The 23,751-nt window shown below is 43.6% G+C and overlaps 1 protein-coding gene across 13 annotated transcripts in view; it reads left to right on the top strand.

Moving 5' to 3' along the window:
- LOC139750261 (carboxypeptidase D-like) overlaps positions 1-23,751 on the top strand; it is a 273,624-nt gene that overhangs the window by 157,080 nt on the left and 92,793 nt on the right. For 2 of the 13 annotated variants that reach the window (XM_071664828.1, XM_071664821.1), the window contains exon 1: positions 4,801-5,056. The exons of the other annotated variants lie outside the window; for them this stretch is intronic. The gene's annotated coding sequence lies outside the window, so the exon portion shown is untranslated. Of the gene's footprint in view, positions 1-4,800; positions 5,057-23,751 lie in introns of those variants that run through there. 13 annotated transcript variants of the gene reach the window in all.

Below are 23,751 nucleotides of genomic sequence, written 5' to 3'. Positions count from 1 at the left end.
TCGACTACGTACATTGTACACGTCTAATCTTTCTCCTGAATAAACCCATATTCTATCCATTCTTCACTGGAATATGCATCCGTAGTGTATGCGTTCATTGTAGTTCGTTCTTTGTATGAGCTGTACAAATGCAGTATACAACAGCAACACCCTCGCCTCCTCTGGATTGTATAGATGTAGAGGAAAGTAGGTCTTCTCATCTATACCACGGGCCATGTTTCCGGAGAGTCAGTCACTCAGGCCACGTTATTTCCTGGCTGAAGTAAACGACTTCCTACCTTGAGGATATCCAGGTTCCCAGTCATGCATTGTCTCGGCCAAGCCTGACATGTCAGGTCGGAGCCCAAGTTTCACAAACCGTCAGTCCCATTGTGTGTCCTCGAGCGTGTCTGAAGATCATGACAGACGAGTCAGAACAGGGTTGCTGTCGTCCGTCCTCCTCACTCCTTGACCGCGACCTCGAATGATTTTTGCTTCTTTTCCTCAGTTCCAGTACGTGTCTGGCTTAGTAACAGCCATCCCAGCCATCGTATGACCTCGGAGGCTTCAGCATAACTAGTTGTTGATATTTCTCGCATGTCTTGATGTATCTGATGTATCATTGTATGATACTGACTGTTGCTGATTGTTTTGGCTGTCGACTGCGAGGAGGCAGCCATTCGGCCAAACTCTCTAATATCAAAAGCAAAGGTTTATAATGGCCAGTTATGCTCAGGCAGTCATACCACCCGGATATCCTAGCTTTAGCATGAGCTGCTTATGCCTCCTCTCCACGTACCGATCTACATGATCCCCACATCGCCTACCGAGGAAGATGCTCACATAGCCTCCCGAAAAGGATCCCACATAGTCTCGGGGGAAGGATCCTCGCATTCCCTCCCAAGAAGGATCCCCTAATAGTCTCAGGAGGAAGATCCCCCACATAGTCTTAGGAGGAGGAGCCCCTCATAGTCTCAGGAGGAGGATCCCCTCATAGCCTCCTGAGGAGGATCCCCACTCTCTCCATGATACGTTGCTGGCTAGGTAGGATGGGCCCTCCCGGCAAGCTGGGGCAGGCCAGCAGCGTGCGTATGAACACCATCACTTAAGCTGTATCCCTCCTGCCCTCTTCCCACCAGACTGCAGTCCAGTGATCACTGTAGGTGGATCGTATGGCATTGCTTCACTAGTAAGATGACCATTCAGCGTACACCATAGGGATTAGTTGAACTCCTCCCTTATAGATGATAAGGGGAACTGGAACTCTTACGTTCTCCGTTCCTGTGACGGAGAGCAAATAATCCCTCATTCCCCTAACACTGGATCTGTTTTTCCCATCTAATCCCCCTCGGTGCAGTTACACAATTACGGCCCCACTTGGTTCATATAGCAGTGCTTTCGTAGATTTATCTCTCTTAACCGCACCTTCTAAACATGATAGCTGGCTCCTCAATGACGCGGACTGGAATAACTTGCGAAAAATCTTTTTTTTTCGTCTCGACACAACTTCCTCTATAAACCCAGACTTGGACAGGATATCTCAGTGGGGTGGAAGGAACCTGGTTAAGTTTAATGACTCCGTAACTAGATTTCAGCCTATCTTTCTCTTTAGAATCCTTTGCGACTTTCCTGTTTCTTTTGATGGATCTGTAATGCCACCACTTAGCACAGTGATCATACTTGTTGTTACTGTAACGTCTTACTTGTCATCTCACAAAGTCAAGTCTGCCTCAAAGAAACAGGTAGTCCTCTCTAGAAGCCGTAACTTCTCTAAACAGTTGTTCCTTTTACATAAAGCATTGATCCGTCATTGTGTGTGTTACTGCTAATATCTGGGATGGTTCTTCCTCCACATACTAACTAACAAAGTTTAGTCTACACCAGTTGGACTTATCATCTCTTCCAGGCAAACCTCACAACTTGAACCTTTGCTCTTCGCCTCGGCGTTGGTTTGCTCTCCCTTTTCTACGAGTAATACATTGGTTTTTGGTCCTGAGAACTGGCTGCTTGTGTTCCCCCCACCATTAGCCAAAGCACGTATTACTCAGCAAGTTAATCCATCACATGATTGCTATGAGGCCGCTGATAGCTCAAGGGTGAGCAGGTTTTACATAATATCTCTCCCTGTCCCTCGGAGCTTTGGAACTCTCTACCCGTTCATGTTTCTCCTAATAACTGTAACCTGGCTCTTTTGAAAGATCAAATATTTCATTTCCCCGAAATTTTTGAAATATTTTTCCTCTCGTTTCCCCCTCTCATTAACCCGCTTTGCCTTTCAGTTTAAGGTCTATCCTCGATGTGGATTGTAACTGGGGTCTCCAACATTAAAAGAATAAGACCTACCTGACCTTGGCATAATCCGCATACATATACAAAGACGAATCCAGTCCTTCGAGCAGGTCAAATACGAAGGTCAAGAAGAACATTGTGCCTGGATACAGACCTGTGGTACGCCACTGGCGACCCCCAACTGATATCTAGGTGGCTAACCTAACATGTGTCCCTTGTTCCTTCCATTGTTGTAATGTTCTCTACACCGGGGGAGTGTCTCTCTCATCTTCTTGCCTCAAGATCCAAGTTCTTCACCAGCTTCTTGTGTGGTACCATGTCAACTTTTTTTTTTTTTGACAGTCCAGGAACAATCTACTGAGCCTTCTTTTTTTTTTTTTTTTCATCTAGAGCAGAAGTCGCTTTCTCATAGACGTATAAGTCGAGATTTCTTATTATTGACTATTTTCTTCAGAATGGGCTTAACATTTGCTCTCCCTCTCCTCTATATCCTTGGCACTTTACCTTCCTCCAGCGACATATTGAACAATATTTTAGACGCATTTGCTGCGCACGTTTTCAGCACATATGAAGAATCGTCATCTGGTCCATGGGTCTCATACCAGTCAATGCCATTTAGTCGCTTGCATGTGTCTTTTTTAAAATTTTTCAATGGTTTCCAAATCCTTTTCCCCGTCCCGTCTCACCGGTGCTGGGGCTCCAGTGTCTTCCATAGTGACAATACTCCTCATCTTGCCATTCATCAACTCGTGTGTTTTGACGTCATCCTGTACAACTCTCCCCTCTGAATCCCTTTGCCTGATGAGCCGTTGTTCAACCGACAATTGGCTCCTGATGAATTATGAAAAAACATTTTGAATTGTCCTCCGCCTCGTTCACAATATTCTTTTCAACGTTCTGTATGTGTGTGTGTGTGTATGTGTGTGTGTGTATGTGTGTGTGTGTGTGTGTGTGTGTGTGTGTGTGTGTGTAATTATTTATACATTTACGCATTTGTACAGAACGGGGAGGCAGTTCTACACTCGTGCGGCTCCTTCTCCTAAACTGATGTCATTACTTCTATATGTGTACACACACACACACACACACACACACACACACACACACACACACCCCAGCCTAAGCCAGGTGCTCATTTATCGACCAGCTCTGGGAGGAAGATGAACACAAAGTCTGGGTATGGACCGAGTGCCGCGCCCAGGATTTGAACCCATGCGGAACTGACCCCTTGTGGGCAGTTAGTAACGCTGTGTGTGTGTGTGTGTGTGTGTGTGTGTGTGTGTATGTTGCCTTACCTGGGTGTGCCAGAAATGCCTCTCTCAAGGCAGGACCGCCAGCCTTCTCATGCAGGCACGGTACACAGCAGGTACCTCACCTGTCCACCCTCACAGCACGCCTCACTCTTCACCAGTGTTTTGTTCACAGTGTGTAGCCACAGACTCTCCTTACGTTTCATCCTCCACATACTACTCCTCTTACCTCTCACCCTCCACATACTCCTCTTACCTCTCACCCTCCACATTCTCCTCATGCCTCTCACCCTCTACATACTCCTCTTGCCTCTCACCCTCCACATACTCCTCTTACCTCTCACCCTCCACATACTCCTCTTACCTCTCACCCTCCACATACTCCTCTTACCTCTCACCCTCCACGTACTCCTCCTCTTACCTCTCACCCTCCACATATACTCCCTTTCCCACCAGCCGTCACCACCCGCCTCTCCTCACAACACACGGGTTCACACAGACCAGGTTCGCCCTTTTGACACCGCCTCCTCTCACAATTAGACGACAACCATTCTCAGACTTCGCCAGTCTTTGGTCGACTTACAGACACTGTTGCAGTCTCATGTACTGACGGGCTGACAGTTATAACTTTGAACGATAGAATTGAACGATAGATTCTATAATCTTGATCAATATAGTTTGTATAACTGATTCAGCCTGGAAAACATAATTATTTCAGTTCGTCACTTAAGAAAGTATGTTTTAGTTTAAGTGTCACACAGTTAGTGTTCTGGCTTGTCTAACTTAAATCAAAACACACTTATTTTCGTTGTAGTCTCTTGCAAATATGTTGAGTGTGAGTCTCATATGAATGCTCGTTTAATATGAATCTCTTACAACCTCTACATAAACCTGATTTTACACGGAAATAACAGTTTAGTCTGAATTACAGCCTTTTTCTTCAATTGGAGTCACAAATGATTTCTTAGTTTGTTACATATATAACTTCAGGAGAGTCACTTGCAAAACCACTGTAATTCGAATGGTACAAGAACCTGTACCACTGTAATCTGAGTAGTTACATGTATTAGCTGACCTCCTCAGCATTACAGATCGACCCTCCGTGTGCAATCCCGACCTTCGTCAAGACCAAAGGAGCCCTGCCCTTCCCAAGGTCTTCCCTCCCCTCTCCACCACAGGTCCTCCTTCACTCATCCTACCCCTAGATTACTCATGGGGTGGCGTCATGGGGCAGGTGTAGTGAGGGAGGAGGAGGAGAACTTCCGTGTTTTCTACCATCAGTCTGGTGGTGGTGCTGGTGGTGTGGTGTTCAGCAAGACGCGCGTGCTGCTGCGTCAGTCCGCTTCCCTCGCCATCCAGCGCCGGTTCAGTTCCCCCCGTGCTCTTCGCCGCTCTTGGACGCCCTGCTTTGAGAACTTAATAAACTCAACCAGTTATATAGACTCATAGCAGAGATATGTAGTGAGTCCCCTGACACTCAAGAAGGAGAGAGGCTTATATAACTTTACTGCTTTTGGGAGAGACGAAAAAAGAGCAAGGTAAGAGTGATTGATACTCTCTTGTGTACTTCCTCTATGATCACAGATTCTTCCTCACCGGTACCGTATATAAGAGAACCATATAGCATGGCTTGTAGCAGCGGTGTAGAGGTGCTGGGCAGGAGCTCACCCCCGGCGTAGAGGTGCGAAGGTAACGGGACTTAGCGGTCGTCCGTGGTTCCGTGGCCGCTCGTTGAAGTCTCCGGGTTACAAAGCGGTCGACGGCGATATGTTGTTCTTACTCCACTTCTTCCCTCATCCACATGCTGCTGTCTCCTTTGGGTAGAGGCAGCCTGAACACAGTGTGTGTCTCCCCTGAACGAGCAGCAAGCTGCAGAGCACAGCATGACACCTAGTTAAGATAGCCTGGACTTTGCCCTAATCCCCTATGGTTGAGTGCAGGCCTGGATGTTTCTTAAGTTAATCCCTCTGGTCATTATTGATGCTTAGATGATGAGATTAACGATCCTTTACATTCGTTAAACTGTATAAGTAAATGGTATGAGGGGATGTTGCAGCATGTGGACACGTCTAGTGCAAGTTGCATCATCAATATGTGTCAACTAATGTATACAACTATGTGACACAAGGGACTTTCACCACGAGTGTCAACCCAATGTCATTTACGGGATCGTTATGATAACGTGTCACTTAATGAATGTAATTATGTGACACGCGAACTTTTCAGGACGCGTGTCATGTCATGATAATTAACGTAAGTGCTTTAGAAAAAAGAAAGTGTTGTGCAGATGTACAAGAATATATATGTGTGTGTGTGTGTGTGTGTGTGTGTGTGTGTGTGTGTGTGTGTGTGTGTGCGGATGTGTATGTATATACATGTGTATGAGGGTGGGTTGGGCCATTCTTTCGTCTATTTCCTTGCGTTACCTCGCTAACGCGGGAAACAGTGACGAAGTATAATAATAACAATATATATATATATATATATATATATATATATATATATATATATATATATATATATATATATATATATATACATATATATACACACGAGATTTCCCGCATTAGCGAGGTAGCATTAAGAACACAGGACTGAGCCTTAGAGGGAATATCCTCACTTGGCCCCCTTCTCTGTTCCTTCTTTTGGGAAAAGAAAAAAGGAAAAAAACGGGAGGGGAGGATTTCCAGCCCCCGCTCCCTCTCCTTTTAGTCGCCTTTTACGACACGCAGGGAATACGTGGGAAGTATTGTTTCTCCACTACCCCCAGGAATATATATATATATATATATATATATATATATATATATATATATATATATATATATATATATATATATACATATATATATATGAGGGCTATGAGATAAGATTTATACACGATAAACTATGTGAATTTTTAGTCGCAAAGTTGATATTGTATCGTCCCTATGATCATACACTGCCGTTAATTTATCAATTTATTGATATCGAATTTTTCCTGCTGAAGATATAGTATGCAGTGTAAGGGATCTTAGAATATAGTTATATGAATTGGACGAATCACCAAAATGAATAACTATTACTAGGAACCCTATTATTTCGTGTTAAGTGTATTGCAATATGTAGAGTACAGTATCTGTAGCGTACAGTATCTGTATCGTACAGTAACTGTAGCGTACAGTATCTGTATCGGACAGTACCTGTAGCGTACAGTATCTGTATCGTACAGTAACTGTAGCGTACAGTATCTGTATCGTACAGTAACTGTAGCGTACAGTATCTGTAGCGTACAGTATCTGTATCGTACAGTAACTTGTAGCGTACAGTATCTGTAGCGTACAGTATCTGTAGCGTACAGTAAAGAATGGTAGATGACTGCAACACGTCCAGTCAGTGCATGATAGATTGATTCTTGTGATTTGAAACTTTCCGCTAACACATGAGCATCGTAACCGCATATGTTAAGTCCTAAATGCATTCAGTATACCTAGAATTATAGCAGGGAAGGGATGAGAGGGGTTAGGGTGTTAAGGAAGGACGAGGTATGTTCCCTAGAACATTGTGACGTCAGGGCCAGGACTGGAGTGTGGTTGGTTGGTAGGAGCGGTCGGGGGAGGTGGTGCTGACCTACTTACACCATGCTGAGGGTGAGGGCAGCGGCCGAGACCTTCTGTATTAGTCAGTGTCTCCCTCTCCACGCCCCTCTGCCTACCTTAGGGTTATACTGAGGCGTGTATGCTATGCGTATTTGGGTGGAATGTTAAGGTGGCTGGTTGGATTGGATGTACTTACGAAGGAATACAAACAGCGACGATATCAGACACTTATAGATTAGATTGATGCATAGACGTTTCATATAGATATCATTTGTAACTAAGGAGGAGTAAATAATGTCGGTCGCGGAGTTAGATTGAAATGTTTTTGTCTTCATATACGTATCCACTGTACTGCTGTCAGTTGGAATATTGTGTTCAGATCTGGATACCCAACTTGAGGAAAGACTTGGACAGAATGAGGGAGTACAGAGGCGAGCTATCACGATGATTGCCGGGCCTGAGAAACAAATCCTGTGAGAGCCGAAAAAAAGAATTGAATTTATTTTGCTTAAAACAGAGAAACTTAAACGATAATTTGATACAAGTTTTTGAGATTATTGTGGATAGATTCGTTTGAGATTACTCATAGGAATGGATATAAACACGTGGGAAAACGTTCACCTCAAATGAGACGAAGTCCTTTACTTTAGCAAGATTGTTAAACTGAACGATTTACCAAGTTGAGTGGTTGAAAGCAATACCATAAATTCGTTTTAAGCAGAGATGATGAAATTTGCTTCAACTCCACGACTAGCAGTATCTGCACCTCCTTAGTTATACGATATGTTTGCAGGTCTTCCTCTTTGAAAAATTAGTAAGTCTTTCCACTCTTACCTCATTAATCAATGAGTTTCTGATCTCTTCTACTAACACAAACAGCCTTGTTCGGACCAGTGGTCTATTTCTGTTTAAATTCAGTTGTGTTGAGTTGTAAATCACTCCATTTGTTATCAATCCTGTTGAAGAAAAAGTATTTCGCGTCATTCACGGTGAAACGTTTGTCCATGAATTGTATCCATTACTACGAGTAAAATCAAGTGAATTGAACGATATCTTCGAAATCTATGATGATTTTGAATACCTGGAGTAGATCACCTCTTGAACGTCTCTTTTCTAAGTTAAATAAATTCAAGTCGTTTAATTGTTTGATAGATTTTGCTCTCGCCTCTGAACTCTCTCCTTTCCATGTCTTTTTTCATGTAGGGATTACCGAAACCTGACATAGAATTCAAGATAACGACGCGTCAATCAGTTACTTGTAAAAAGTTAGGCTAATTTCCGTAGTTTTAATTTCGATAGGATAGCCGTATGTATCCATACATCCAAGAATTTGCTTCGTCCCTTTTTTTCACTGCTTTTTCACTGGCTTTAGCTCAGTATCAGAGAGTATTACACCCAATTCTTTTACCTTGTACGATACCTTTAGTAGCTCAACAGATTACTACAGATGAGTATGTAGGATCATTCTTAGCTCGTGTGAGTATGACAAGTGATTCGGTGTGAATCACACTTACCTCTGTGGGTCTGACGAACATCGAATCATGATATCAATGTGTTGGTGTATTACCGTTGGGTGTCCCGAACATGTATGTCTGTACGAATTACAGTCTATTGTTGCATCTGAGTGGAATTTTGTTTGTTCAGGTTTATTCAATTTTTCTGTTTTAATGCGAGAGCCATTATTTGTTTATACACAATGCACGTCATTGATAGTATGGGTGAGGGCAAACACAGAACGCACAGCGGGTACAATACATCGACATAGGAGGGTGACAGGTGGGCCCGAGTGGGACCCAGGGACCCAAAAAAGCGTGAACAGCGTTATTGGCATTTGGAAGGGTTGTCACGAGGGAGTGTTATCAAACCTTCACTGCCAGGTTGTAACTTTGGCTTGTCTTTTTATTTTTTCTTATATTATGATACCGTACAGCAATTTCCACATATATATCTTCCTAAACATCACTCGTATCCCTCTAATCAATGGTAAGGCTTCATAAATCAACCCTGTAATGATTTAACATGTTAGATATAACCATATACTCCACTCTATCCTGAAAACCCCATACAGCTAATATCCCAGTGTCTTGTTTTGCAAAAACTTGGATGATGGATAAGTGACGTAATTACTTTCCCTTCTGAGCAACAATTTCATATCTACAAAGGCTTTATTCGCCCCAGCTTGGAGTACCGCTCACATATTTTAATGCCTCTTTGTTAGCCTGAGTGGAATGAAAACCCTTCTGTCTCATTTGTTCTCCAGGCATCACCTATCTCCATTCATCCCTCTCTGTCCACCGTAATGTTGCTGCCATCTCCCTGTTCTGCAGATGCTAGACTGGTTACTGCTCTTGTGAGCTGCCTGCATGTGTCCCTGCCACCAGTGACTCGCGTCTGGCTGCTGCTTCTCATAGTTAGTGTGGAGACCAGCCTCACGAGGATTGACCGTTATGATACCGTATTTTCCCTGAAACAACAAATCTTAAGAACACGCTCCTCTCATCGTCCCATCTTCCTGTAACCTTTGTCAGGTGTGCATACTTCTGAGAGGCTCTGATTAGTCTCTTCGTTCTTTTTCTCACCCTAAATACCTTTCCCCCGGGATGACCTTCACTGGGACGTGTTTTGTCCTTGCCAAGTCGGTCATCATAGATAAAAACAATGCCTTAAAGAATTTAACTGGTGAAATCAGTTTGATGTTAAGACCAAGTAACGTAGTTTATATAAGAACTGGGCGAGACAAGGGTTCGCCCAGGTTACACACTGCAAACTTAAAGAACAACTTTAATTATTGGATTGAAACTGTTTGTCGGCTCATCAGCTTTACTGAGCCTGGGGCAAGCTTGGGTAATGCCTGCTTGCGGCTTGCAACGTCTTCCCCAAGCTTCAGGCGGGTCCAGTTTATGCTGAATGTAGAAAGAAAATCCAGACACAATATTCCAACAACAGTAATTTCGTGAATTATAGACAACAAAGACACGGATAATTATTTTGACATTTGTTGTTACTATTCATAGACACGTTAAGAAAACATTATACCAATGAAAGCGTATTCTTCAGATAACGGTGGAGTGCGTGTCAGGCTTAGCTACCTGGAGCTTGCGGCTGCTCCTCGTAGCGACAAGAACCGTTCTCGAGTCCCGTTATGTTGGCTAGGCTGTCGCCCACCCTCTGGCAACACCTTATGCTGCCGTTGCCATCTGCTTATAAAAATCTTTAATTCACCTCCCTCATAATTTACAATCGTATTCCTTCTGACTATGCCGGTAAAGATGACTCAAGATAACTGTTAACTTTACAGATTAAGATATTTTATCGTCCAGTGAACGGTATGATATGAAAGAAGCGAAGTTAACTTTGTCTTGTACGAAACAAAAGTAAATTCTTGAACGACTCTGTATCACCTTAGTCTGACGCAGGCATTAAAACAAATTCAATACAAAAGCAAAACACCATTTATTCGTACGAGAAACGGACAACTCCGTTTCAGAAGAGAGTAACCTAATTTAGCGACGCAAGAGGAAAAGTTAAATGGAAGGGGATCGTGAATTAGCATCCTTCCAAGCGACCGATGCCGACGTCGCTGCTCTTGGAGCGTAACTGTATATGTCAACACCGCTGGAAGTCGGGCTCATCTACCATCCTCAGGATGATTCATCGCCTCTGTGATGGACCATAGGATCTGAAGGCGACATTCATACAACTGGTCACCTGCAAGTTGATTACCAGGTGAAGACGGCCTCCTGGGGGTATGTAAGGTGAATCGTTGGTGTTCTTCAGGTGACCTAGAGTGTACAGAGATGGCTGTGAATACCCTTCACTGGCTAGGTGGTATCAAGGTAACTTTTACACCACCTTGTAACTCTATGGAGCACTTACACGACCTTTCGTTGGTATTATGTGAACAGCGGGATAATTGAAGAACGGCAAGATGGTGATAAAATTAGCTTCCGGGGCCGTCGACAGGATGCCTACATTATATATATATATAATATATATATATATATATATATATATATATATATATATATATATATATATATATATCTGTAGCGTACAGTATCTGTATCGTACAGTAACTGTAGCGTACAGTATCTGTATCGGACAGTACCTGTAGCGTACAGTATCTGTATCGTACAGTAACTGTAGCGTACAGTATCTGTATCGTACAGTAACTGTAGCGTACAGTATCTGTAGCGTACAGTATCTGTATCGTACAGTAACTTGTAGCGTACAGTATCTGTAGCGTACAGTATCTGTAGCGTACAGTAAAGAATGGTAGATGACTGCAACACGTCCAGTCAGTGCATGATAGATTGATTCTTGTGATTTGAAACTTTCCGCTAACACATGAGCATCGTAACCGCATATGTTAAGTCCTAAATGCATTCAGTATACCTAGAATTATAGTAGGGAAGGGATGAGAGGGGTTAGGGTGTTAAGGAAGGACGAGGTATGTTCCCTAGAACATTGTGACGTCAGGGCCAGGACTGGAGTGTGGTTGGTTGGTAGGAGCGGTCGGGGGAGGTGGTGCTGACCTACTTACACCATGCTGAGGGTGAGGGCAGCGGCCGAGACCTTCTGTATTAGTCAGTGTCTCCCTCTCCACGCCCCTCTGCCTACCCTAGGGTTATACTGAGGCGTGTATGCGATGCGTATTTGGGTGGAATGTTAAGGTGGCTGGTTGGATTGGATGTACTTACGAAGGAATACAAACAGCGACGATATCAGACACTTATAGATTAGATTGATGCATAGACGTTTCATATAGATATCATTTGTAACTAAGGAGGAGTAAATAATGTCGGTCGCGGAGTTAGATTGAAATGTTTTTGTCTGTTCATATACGTATCCACTGTACTGCTGTCAGTTGGAATATTGTGTTCAGATCTGGATACCCAACTTGAGGAAAGACTTGGACAGAATGAGGGAGTACAGAGGCGAGCTACCACGATGATTGCCGGGCCTGAGAAACAAATCCTGTGAGAGCCGAAAAAAAGAATTGAATTTATTTTGCTTAAAACAGAGAAACTTAAACGATAATTTGATACAAGTTTTTGAGATTATTGTGGATAGATCCGTTTGAGATTACTCATAGGAATGGATATAAACACGTGGGAAAACGTTCACCTCAAATGAGACGAAGTCCTTTACTTTAGCAAGATTGTTAATCTGAACGATTTACCAAGTTGAGTGGTTGAAAGCAATACCATAAATTCGTTTTAAGCAGAGATGACGAAATTTGCTTCAACTCCACGACTAGCAGTATCTGCACCTCCTTAGTTATACGATATGTTTGCAGGTCTTCCTCTTTGAAAAATTAGTAAGTCTTTCCACTCCTACCACATTAATCAATGAGTTTCTGATCTTTTCTACTAACACAAACAGCCGTGTTCGGACCAGTGGTCTATTTCTGTTTAAATTCAGTTGTGTTGAGTTGTAAATCACTCCATTTGTTATCAATCCTGTTGAAGAAAAAGTATTTCGCGTCATTCACGGTGAAACGTTTGTCCATGAATTGTATCCATTACTACGAGTAAAATCAAGTGAATTGAACGATATCTTCGAAATCTATGATGATTTTGAATACCTGGAGTAGATCACCTCTTGAACATCTCTTTTCTAAGTTAAATAAATTCAAGTCGTTTAATTGTTTGATAGATTTTGCTCTCGCCTCTGAACTCTCTCCTTTCCATGTCTTTTTTCATGTAGGGATTACCGAAACCTGACATAGAATTCAAGATAAAGACGCGTCAATCAGTTACTTGTAAAAAGTTAGGCTAATTTCCGTAGTTTTAATTTCGATAGGATAGCCGTATGTATCCATACATCCAAGAATTTGCTTCGTCCCTTTTTTTCACTGCTTTTTCACTGGCTTTAGCTCAGTATCAGAGAGTATTACACCCAATTCCTTTACCTTGTACGATACCTTTAGTAGCTCAACAGATTACTACAGATGAGTATGTAGGATCATTCTTAGCTCGTGTGAGTATGACAAGTGATTCGGTGTGAATCACACCTACCTCTGTGGGTCTGACGAACATCGAATCATGATATCAATGTGTTGGTGTATTACCGTTGGGTGTCCCGAACATGTATGTCTGTACGAATTACAGTCTATTGTTGCATCTGAGTGGAATTTTGTTTGTTCAGGTTTATTCAATTTTTCTGTTTTAATGCGAGAGCCATTATTTGTTTATACACAATGCACGTCATTGATAGTATGGGTGAGGGCAAACACAGAACGCACAGCGGGTACAATACATCGACATAGGAGGGTGACAGGTGGGCCCGAGTGGGACCCAGGGACCCAAAAAAGCGTGAACAGCGTTATTGGCATTTGGAAGGGTTGTCACGAGGGAGTGTTATCAAACCTTCACTGCCAGGTTGTAACTTTGGCTTGTCTTTTTATTTTTTCTTATATTATGATACCGTACAGCAATTTCCACATATATATCTTCCTAAACATCACTCGTATCCCTCTAATCAATGGTAAGGCTTCATAAATCAACCCTGTAATGATTTAACATGTTAGACATAACCATATACTCCACTCTATCCTGAAAACCCCATACAACTAATATCCCAGTGTCTTGTTTTGCAAAAACTTGGATGATGGATAAGTGACGTAATTACTTTCCCTTCTGAGCAACAATTTCATATCTACAAAGGCTTTATTCGCCCCAGCTTGGAGTACCGCTCACATATTTTAGATGCCTCTTTGTTAGCCTGAGTGGAATGAAAACCCTTCTGTCTCATTTGTTCTCCAGGCATCACCTATCTCCACTCATCCCTCTCTGTCCACCGTAATGTTGCTGCCATCTCCCTGTTCTGCAGATGCTAGTCTGGTTACTGCTCTTGTGAGCTGCCTGCATGTGTCCCTGCCACCAGTGACTCGCGTCTGGCTGCTGCTTCTCATAGTTAGTGTGGAGACCAGCCTCACGAGGATTGACCGTTATGATACCTTATTTTCCCTGAAACAACAAATGTTAAGAACACGCTCCTCTCATCGTCCCATCTTCCTGTAACCTTTGTCAGGTGTGCATACTTCTGAGAGGCTCTGATTAGTCTCTTCGTTCTTTTTCTCACCCTAAATACCTTTCCCCCGGGATGACCTTCACTGGGACGTGTTTTGTCCTTGCCAAGTCGGTCATCATAGAGAAAAACAATGCCTTAAAGAATTTAACTGGTGAAATCAGTTTGATGTTAAGACCAAGTAACGTAGTTTATATAAGAACTGGGCGAGACATGGGTTCGCCCAGGTTACACACTGCAAACTTAAAGAACAACTTTAATTATTGGATTGAAACTGTTTGTCGGCTCATCAGCTTTACTGAGCCTGGGGCAAGCTTGGGTAATGCCTGCTTGCGGCTTGCAACGTCTTCCCCAAGCTTCAGGCGGGTCCAGTTTATGCTGAATGTAGAAAGAAAATCCAGACACAATATTCCAACAACAGTAATTTCGTGAATTATAGACAACAAAGACACGGATAATTATTTTGACATTTGTTGTTACTATTCATAGACACGTTAAGAAAACATTATACCAATGAAAGCGTATTCTTCAGATAACGGTGGAGTGCGTGTCAGGCTTAGCTACCTGGAGCTTGCGGCTGCTCCTCGTAGCGACAAGAACCGTTCTCGAGTCCCGTTATGTTGGCTAGGCTGTCGCCCACCCTCTGGCAACACCTTATGCTGCCGTTGCCATCTGCTTATAAAAATCTTTAATTCACCTCCCTCATAATTTACAATTGTATTCCTTCTGACTATGCCGGTAAAGATGACTCAAGATAACTGTTAACTTTACAGATTAAGATATTTTATCGTCCAGTGAACGGTATGATATGAAAGAAGCGAAGTTAACTTTGTCTTGTACGAAACAAAAGTAAATTCTTGAACGACTCTGTATCACCTTAGTCTGACGCAGGCATTAAAACAAATTCAATACAAAAGCAAAACACCATTTATTCGTACGAGAAACGGACAACTCCGTTTTCAGAAGAGAGTAACCTAATTTAGCGACGCAAGAGGAAAAGTTAAATGGAAGGGGATCGTGAATTAGCATCCTTCCAAGCGACCGATGCCGACGTCGCTGCTCTTGGAGCGTAACTGTATATGTCAACACCGCTGGAAGTCGGGCTCATCTACCATCCTCAGGATGATTCATCGCCTCTGTGATGGACCATAGGATCTGAAGGCGACATTCATACAACTGGTCACCTGCAAGTTGATTACCAGGTGAAGACGGCCTCCTGGGGGTATGTAAGGTGAATCGTTGGTGTTCTTCAGGTGACCTAGAGTGTACAGAGATGGCTGTGAATACCCTTCACTGGCTAGGTGGTATCAAGGTAACTTTTACACCACCTTGTAACTCTATGGAGCACTTACACGACCTTTCGTTGGTATTATGTGAACAGCGGGATAATTGAAGAACGGCAAGATGGTGATAAAATTAGCTTCCGGGGCCGTCGACAGGATGCCTACATTATATATATATATATATATATATATATATATATATATATATATATATATATATATATATATATCCCTGGGGATAGGGAAGAAAGAATATTTCCCACGTATTCCCTGCGTGTCGTAGAAAGTGACTAAAAAGGGAGGGAGCGGGGGCTGGAAATCCTCCCCCTCCCGTTTTACTTTTTCCAAAAGAAGGAACAGAGAAGGAGGCCGAGTGAGGATATTCCCTTTAAGGCTCAGTCCTCTGTTCGTAACGCTACCTCGCTAACGCGGGAAATGGCGAATATGTATAGAAAATATATAAATGATTTTGAATCACTTCCACGAAACCTGTTTTCGGGAAGAGTTACTGCGCTCCAAGATTCTCTCATGACCCTGGCCATGAGACAAGTAACCTTGCTTGACCTTCACTGATGTTGCCGTTACGTTTTCTCATTCATGCCCAGTCGCTGTTGTTGGTGTTGGGAACATAACAATGAGGTAGACCGATGTGATGGAAGAGCATTATCTTGATGAAGAGCTTTACGTCCGCCATGATCTGCGCGACAGTTTCCACTGTGATTGTGGTTCGTGGTCCTCACTCCTAAGCTAACTAACTGTATGGTACAGTGACTTTTACTCGTATGGTTGGCCAAAGGTTTTCCCCCCCTCATAGTAGGCAAACACCTTACTGAGCCTCTCAAGCCACATAATCATGGCTACGTTGAACACGTGATAATCGACACGAAAAACGTTAAACCCGTTAATCTGGAGGAGGCGGTGGTCGGGTGCAGGGACCTCCACCACCGTTGTTGATGGTCCAGTAGCTCCTCGGGCTGGATCGGAGACCTGGCCACGTCGGGAGCATAATGACACTCACCTGAATATGGTGTTGCCTCGTGGGGTGCTCACACATCATAATGTACTCAAAGCGTCTTGGTAACGTGACGACATAATCTTGCGTTTTTGATGAAAGGAAAGAAAACTTTAGTTGATTTATCGTATGTTGACGTTAGTGAAAACTCGAGAAAAGTGTGGAAAGAATAAGGTATAGCTTGGTCGTAAAGACAAGTTGTAAAAGACCTTCAGTAGCTGGTGGTGTTAGGGAGAGTGGTAGAAGTGCAAACTGGTGGTAATGGCGTTGTTGATTGAGGCAATTTTTACTAAGTGAAAGTGGCGATGTTGATCAACGATCGGTAGCCGAGATGATAGTGTGGATACCGTTGAGACTGATGTGGGAACTCGTCACTGAAAAGATTTGTATGAGCAGCGAGGAGAGGTTATATGTAGCGGCCCGCCAGCTTCGTGGTATCTCGTCAGTGAGGGTTCACTGTACCTGCTCCTCCCAGCCCAGTTCTCCGGCCTCCACTCATCCAAACCCCAGTAGTGCAGCTCCTCCATACCTGACAAGAATGTGTGCACATACATACACACCTTGCCAACCCCCCAGTGATAGAGCACCGTCGTGTCCTCCAGCTCCTGGTCGTACTGGCTTGCTTTGGCTCCGTCATGTTAAGACCGGGAAGTGTAAGAGATCTGTCATTATATGAAAGAGGAAGTGTTGGACATCTCTAACTGATGACGATTTAGTAATGGATTATGAGTACCTTTCCAACCGAGGTGGTAGGAATATATGTGTCTTGAGTTCATGAACCAACTGACTGATTGCGTCAGTCAGCAGTTGGGCAGAGCAGACTCGCATTCCACCCCGTCCTGCCTTACCCACGAGTGTTGACTTCATAACCCGTAGGTTGCCACTACACAGACCGCACTATACAACACTCTTAAACTAACAAAAACAAAAACAAAAATTGTCGATGTGGGTCAGGATTTGGCTTTTTATACGCAGACTCAAACCCTAAAAAGTTAATGTAGCTTGTAATTTTCTTCCCTTTTTTATGTATGTATTTTCGTCGTCGACTCACCAGCTGGGGTAGCCTGGAGATGTCTTTGCCTCCCAGATTTCATCTCTGCCATTCTCCCTCTGCGGATGATTACGTACTTCTGTAAAAGCAATAACCAGACCTAACCTAACCTAACCTTAACCTAATCTAAGCTAACTTAACCTAACCTTACCTTAACTTATTCTAAGCTAACCTAACCTAACCTTACTTAACCTAACTTAACCTGACCTAACCTTAACCTAATCTAAGCTAACCTTACTTAACCTAACCTAACCCAACCGAAGCGTTAGATCAGTTCCATGAAGATGATTCATCGACTTTTTGAATGCGGAAAAAAAATCTGATCGATTAATGACAATGACTCATTCTCCTAAGTCACTTCCCATTAAGAACGAGGACTTAACCTTATGTATACCACAGTTGAATCCCTAGAATCATGGTGAAATGATCTACTGGATAATGAACAGAAGAGCATAACCATTAAAGTGTATCTGTCATCTGGTCATCATCATAAACTCCGTTCTCATTTCTGTGGCTGGATCATGTATGGACATACAACTTCTTACATCATCCACACACATCACCGCTGGGACAGTGTGTTAAATGAGGGTTCCTTGCTTTTCCCACTTTGTACACTAGATTGATTCGTCAAGGAAGACCACATAGTTCATTCAGTCCACCTTCACTCACACAGAATACAAAAGGAGACTGACGACTATAAGTGCATGCTTTTACTATGGTACTCCTTTTTGATAAGTAGACCCTTACCCAGCGCGCCCTGTGAGTTGAGGTTCTTCCTTCACCCTTTAAGCACGTTGATCAGGGGTTATATGCAAATCCTAAAGCATATTATGAGCTCTTCACTCGGGATCTGCCTTTCAGTATAGTCTCATTTAGGCCATGGTATTGGGTCATAATGTTAAGAATCTGTTTCATATTACGCCTTTACCTCTCCGGAAGAGGCAGTGTAATTCATGGCTGTGTGCACTGGAGAAGCGGAGGTCGTGTGTGTGTGTGTGGGTGGGTGTGTGTGTGTGTGCGTCTGGGTGTGTGTGGGTGGATGCGGGTAATTAACTGATGTCACAAGGCCCATGTGGGCGGACTGGTGCAACAACAAGGTCCCAGTCGCGTTCCTGGCACACAGACGCTCTTGTGTTTGAGGAAAGTCACACATAGCGGGAGTATCTTGCCTTAGTAACATTGATTTTACTCTTGAGATCATTAACAGTCACATCCTCACCCGACACAACCTTCTATTGGCTCCTCATTTTGGAAAAACAGTTTAAGTGTAGCCTCTGAACTCCTACACCTGAGCGACCCTGAGAAGCAAAGCCTTGACGAAGGGGCGGCTGTGTACTGGTGGTGGTGGCACCCACGGCCTTCATGTCAGAGAGTAATGTATGCAGGTGGGCGTCAGAGCAGGTGGGCGGTGATGGCGTGTCGCGTCAAGGCATCAGGCACGGTCTGCCTCGCCTCACAGCCTCGCCTGACGGGAGATTAATCCCTGCTGGTGGTCTTCTCGAGGTCTCGGCACTGGTTGTAGTCTGTGTCCGCCTTCCAGTGTGAGTGGTCTGGCTGGGGTCCCAGGCAGGGTGGTGGAGGAAGGCAGATGAGCACAGATCTACTTACGCACATATATAAGCATATACAAGTACACACGTATGTATATATATATATATATATATATATATATATATATATATATATATATATATATATATATATATATATATATTATTTTTATTTATTTATTTATTTTGCATATTCACGTACGAACGTACAGACATACATCCAGACATTTGCATACACCCAAACGTAACGTATGCATATATGCATACGTACTTGTGGATATATAAATATCCCACACATACAAAAAGATACAGATATGCTCACACTGACAGAAAGAGAGAGGAGGGAGGGAGCGAAGCCAGTTTTAGCGTGGGTGTGGGCGGCGTGATGCGTGGGTGGGTGCACAGCGGGGTGGGCCTGACGCTCATCTCCACTTTCTCACGACTTCCTCGTCGGGTTTGTGAGATTTCCTCTTGACTGTGGTCGTGGGACCTGCTTTTACAGTCATAGTTAACTCATTGAGCACGACGACACTACCCTTAAGCACAAAGACACGACCCTTGAGCACGATTATACAACCCTTGAGCGCGAGGATACGACCCTTGAGCACGAATAAGACACGACCCCTCGAGTACGATCGTTGATTACGACGACACGACCGTTGAACATGAAGACGGCTCTTGAGCACGAAACACGGCCCTTGAGCACAACAACCCATGAGCACAAGGACACAACCCTTGAGCAAGACGACACTATCCTTGACCTTTCAGCACAAATACACGGCCTTTGAACACGAAGTTGAAAGCCTTGCCCATGATGTTACGACCCTTGAGCACGACCTTAAGGTTACGTTACAAAGATCAGGCATCATCCAAAGGGTCGTTCTGTGCGTCGCGCTCAAGGGACGTACAGTCATGCTCAAGATGTTGGAAATCAGAATCTTCCTCAATCTAAAGAATGTAATTAAGAAGCATTAGATAACTATGTATATACAGACAGATAAGCCTCAGAGTCCACATTTCATTGCATTAACATATCACTTACGACATTAACTTTTGGGAGAAGGAATTACCAAGCTTCATCTAAACTCTAATTAACTTCTAAGACAGATAAACCACAACAAACAGCTCAAGAGAAGAGCTTTTGACGTGCCAGACAGGCTGGTGATACAGGCCGGTGACTATCTTCCAAGAGCGTGCTTCGCTCTATATGAGCATCGCTGACAACAGCAGCAAACACTGGCAAGAAACACATACGCCAAAGCGAATTGGGAATGATGCTTATTTGTTTTCCGCTAACAATCGTAGGAACTGTACTCCTTCAGGGTGTCCAAGCTTTGTAACATTTGCATTGTAACAAGGTTACCTGCTGAAGGAAATAGGTTTTATTGTCATTTCTACTTAGTTAAGGGCATTCTATACAATGGTAATACTTGTTCTCAAGAATCTTTTCGTTTTTGCATACATGATACTAGTTGGCAGCTTATTCTACTTTTTGGTGTTTCCATTTACGGTAGTTCCTAACATCAGTGTGAAAAATAGTTCCTTTAGGTTGTACTCCACTTTTCTAGTCACAAGATCCGTGTGTACTTCGAGCAGAGAACCTACGTCGTTATCATCACAATCTCTGAGCGTCTTAAAGATTTTTCACTCAAGTCAAACAGATCCCTCGCTTCTTCTGAAAAGAATTTAGGATCCTTACATCGCCACTCCCCTTAGACAAGAAGGCACACACAAGCACTTCAGATTAAGGCGGAGCAACCCGTCACTAAATCCGGACCACCACGCAGCCTCAGTACTTGGCTCTGCTCGCCGGGGCATCTCATCCATGCCAACAGGACGCCCGTCGCCTGGCAAAATGATGCACATGGTATTGATGCTAATATTTGAAAAGTTTGGGAAATACAACATGAGAAGACAGAGCAATTACAGTGTCTGTATAGTCGAAAACTATAAATGGTACATAACAATAAAGGGTAAAAAAAAAAAAAAGTATCGACAACAAATGTTTTCTGATGGAAAATAAAACTGCAAACCAACGAAGTACGTCTTGCCCTTAAACATTCGCTAGATACAGTGACTAAAAATAGCAGCTACTCAAATTATGCATCAAGGCCACTCCAAGCAACGAAGATTAAAAGAAGTCATGCGAAATTACAAAGAACGAAAGAATAATCATGCAAGGAACATTCGGCCAAGACCGCTCTCATGAATGATCCTCCCCCCCACCTCCCTAAAATGTCGTACCGTAATATGTTGCCAGCGCGCTTCGGTGCCGGACGCGTGGAATTTTGTACTCCTAAGTTTCCCTTTTAACGAATATATAGGTAATTGTACCAGCATGTTTTATTTACTTGCATAATTCATTTAAATCCGTAAGTCAAAGGGAATCGTTGAAGTTAAAATGAGCATATCAAACTTAAAGAAGTCCAGATAATCATTAAACAAATCAGTGCAAATAGTATACACACCCAAGATTCACACGAAAATAAACACATACCCACTGGCGCTGGCAAAAGCAGATTCACATTCCGCATGAAAAGATGTTAAGTCCTTGTTTACCATGGAATCAGTAAAGTCTCCACATTCATCTTATTTCTATGTACTCCCCTAAGCTGACTTACAATGTAGTTGTATTCCTACTGTTTTGTACGAGTTAAAGAGTCAAAATTCTTTAAAAGATTAGCTAGGAGAGCAGCTACCATTGAGTCAGTTAGGAAGTGGGGATTAAGAAAGGACATTGGCTGCCCATATGAGGCTCTTAACAGTCTCTGTACCTTTCACCTATACTGTTTTATTGAGCTGATATGTCTGACTTGACGGGTTTGTTTTCATGAATCACACACACACACACACACACACACACACACACACACACACATTACCACTACCTCTGTCAACACCTTACTAGCCTAACTTATCAGCGCTTATCAGCAAAACGGGCAGCGCACCTAGTCAGCACTGTACTGGCACCATTGTCAGCATACCTGACAGCACTTATCAGTATCAGCACACCTGTCAGCACTCACCAGTACCACTGTCAGCTCACCTGTAAACTCTATAAATGCCACAGTTCGCACACCTGTCAACATCTCGCTAACACGCTGCCATCATAACTGCCAGCACCACTAGTATCACCACTGTCAGCATTACTACCAACACCACCGTCAGCACCACTACCAACACCACTAGTAACCCCACTGCCAGATTCAGTGCTGCCAGCCAACGCTAGTGGCAGTGTTGTCAACAGCGTACCCGCTGTTCCCCCCACTAACACAATAGTCACCAATAGGAACACCACTTCTGTCGCAGTAGAGCAGCAGCAGCAGGCGCGAAACCATGAGCAGCAGGAGCAGGTCGGTAGCATCAGCAGGGTAGGGGGTAGGAATGTGGTGGTGGTGTAGGTGGGGGTTGGGGGTGGGGTAGGAAAACAGGAGGCAGGCTTGTTGTGTTAAAGGTGACGTATACCTCGCGGTACTCAGCCTCCCTGTATCTGTAGGTTCCGTCATACGTCACCGCCTCTCCCTGACCTACCCTGTACACTGTATACGGTCATGCCCCTTCCCTGTAAGCTTTAAGACGTGCTGCCTCCTACCTCTCCTGCAGAAGGTCTCTCCTGTATAAGTACTGTATATAGTCCTATCCTTTTTTCTTTTTATACTTTAGAAGAAAAATATGTCCTCTATCTGTAAACTGTAAGCAGCCTCGTCTTGTACCCATGATATCTCGTGTTTTTTCCTGTGCACTGTAGATAATTCCACCATCGTTCTGTAGACTGTAAAATGCCCTAATGACAAAGGAACTCAGTTTTCAACTGTGACTCCATCTTGGATGACTTTAACATTCCCTCGACCCCTGACGCGACCTGTGTCTCTTATAATCTGCTCCCGTGCAGTTCAATAAACATTTCCCTCTCTCGACACAAGAAAGACGTGTGATCCGGATGAAATCCTTCCCTGTGTTCTGGAGGATGCTTCTTAACTTCAGCCCTTGCTTGCTGGCTTGTCTGTTCCGCCTCAGCTTAAACCCCTAAACTTTTCCCCCCCTCGGAAACCTACATTGATTCAGGTTATCCCGAAGAAGGAAGACGGCTTTAACCCTTCCAACTATCGTCCTCTTGCTCTAACTTCCACTGTTTTCCAAAGACTTCGAATCTCTCCTTGGATTTCATTTCCTCCAGCTTCGTGAGCCTCACAGTCTTCGCTCTGATCATCAGTATAGCTTGCGCAAGGCGAGATCCACCAGTTGTATCCCTTTCTATCTTTACTAATGTCTTGCCATCCTTCTAGGGGACTCTAGGGAAGTCTGTGTTGTATCCTTTGATACTTCGAAAGCTTTTGGCAGGCTGGGGCGTCGGGCGACGATCTCGGAGGATCCCCTCTTTGGGCTTTCCTCCTTCCCTTTGTTCTCTCTGGCTGGTCTGTCTCCGTTAATGCTGGTGAGTCATCCTCTCCCTGTTCCCCACATTGTGTACAGTGGTGTTCCTCGAGGTTCTGTCCTCTCCCCTACGCTTTTCTTCCTATTTACCAACTATTTTTTACCAACTATTTTCTGCTTCAGCAGGTAACTAAATGTACTCAACGCAGACGCCGTCGACTCAACATTGTATTCCTCCACGTCGTCCAGTTCCGGCCATCTTTTCCACGCTCTTTCCCATTTTCTCTCCTGAACAGGTGCTCCGTGTTTGAGTCGTCCTTGTATAGAGTAGAATCTGCTGTTACATTTAGGAA

The sequence above is a fragment of the Panulirus ornatus genome, chromosome 9, assembly GCF_036320965.1.
Source record: "Panulirus ornatus isolate Po-2019 chromosome 9, ASM3632096v1, whole genome shotgun sequence".
NCBI classification, from domain to species: Eukaryota; Metazoa; Arthropoda; class Malacostraca; order Decapoda; family Palinuridae; genus Panulirus; species Panulirus ornatus.
The sequence above is the reverse complement of the archived record's forward strand: the minus strand, read 5'-3'. Positions and strand labels throughout refer to the sequence as shown.